Consider the following 1,525-nt stretch of genomic DNA (forward strand, 5'->3'; position numbering starts at 1 on the left):
ATCAAACTGCGAGGGTGGGGTTGGATGTAGGTGGATTTCGAGATGAGGGTGTGGATGTGGGTGTGAGTAACAAGGCGTGGACGATGTGGGTGGGTGGGTGTGGGTAAGGATGGGTCTTATATTGTGGATGTGTAGAAGCGTGAATGTGGGTGGTGTGGGTGTGAGTGTAAGGTAAGAGTCAAGATGTGTGGGTGTAGGTGCAGGTGTGGGTGTGGGTTTTCAAGATGTGGATGTGGACATGGATGTGGGTGTGGGTGTAGGTGAATCTCAGACCACAGGTGTGGGCGTGAATTGTGAGGTATGGGCGTGAGGTTTCAAGATGTGGGCGCAGATACTGAAGTGTGGGCGTGATTTTTCTAGTTTGTGTACAAGATTTCAGAATTTAGTCATGTATTCTGTAGTGTAAGGAAAGCTGTATAAGTCTGGGCGTGAAATTGCAAATGTGGGCGTGGTTTTTCAAATGTGGGCGTGTTTCTTCAAGATTCGGGCATAGATTCTGAAGTGTAAACAAGATTTCTCAAGCGTGGGCGTGAAATGTCCAAGACGGGCGTGAATTCTCGTGTGGGCGTGGTTTCTGAGGTGTAGGCGTGAGTTATGAAGTGTGGGCGTGAGTTATGAAGTGTGGGCGTGGGTTTTGAAGTGTGGGCGTAGGTTTTGAAGCGTGGGCGTGGGTGTATATTCAGCCGGCGTGTTAAGTGGTGCCCAGACAAATGCACCAACAAACCATATGTTCGATCAGTGTGTTTACGTGTTCACCTCACAGCACCACCACCCTCCTGCCTGCCTATCCACCTGCCTGCTTAGATATCCACCCGTCCTGCTGTGCCCGTCTGCTTACTCTGCTTCTGGTGGTGATGTCTGCTGCTGTCGTCTGCTCAGCTCTACCCCACGCGTGCTGAGGGCTAAAATGGCTGCCCCCTCACTAAAAATCGATACGTGGTAGGGAGGGAGGGAAGGGAGATCTCACTCTCTGGGCAGGCTGCTTCGGTGCCCTACCTCACTCACCCACTCTCTCTCTCCCTGCCTGTCTCACTCAACCCCTGCCTCGCACCACCTCGCCACCTTCGCGCGCTCACTCAACGCACTCAAATCTTATCCCCCTCGCTTTGTTCCTCTTCCCTTTTATTTTTCAACTTTTTTTTAGGTATTTTTTTCAAGCGTAAAATGGGTAGAGGGTGGAAGTCCTGGGCATGTCTCCGCCTGCGACCACTCTGCCCTGCGTCCATAAACACACTACTGGTGGGTGAATGAACCGCAACTCAAGCGTAGACAGACGGACCCACCACCAGAGTCAAGCGAGCAGCCAAACACGCTACAAAACACCGCTCCAAAATTCCAGTCCCTTCAGAATCAAACAAACCAATTTTTGAAAACGCTTTATTTATTCGTTGAGCATCTAAACTGATAACTTTTAAAAATTTGAAAGCCGAAATAAATCCTGTTGTTATTGTGGATTCTCATTTGACGTCGGTTAGGGCCAGAAAGCCCGCTAAGTTTCATGCAGACGAATTTTCACCCCAACGAG

This window comes from Coenobita brevimanus, chromosome 42 (assembly GCF_032717465.1).
Source record: "Coenobita brevimanus isolate Jiangsu-jjx chromosome 42, ASM3271746v2, whole genome shotgun sequence".
Taxonomy (NCBI): domain Eukaryota; kingdom Metazoa; phylum Arthropoda; class Malacostraca; order Decapoda; family Coenobitidae; genus Coenobita; species Coenobita brevimanus.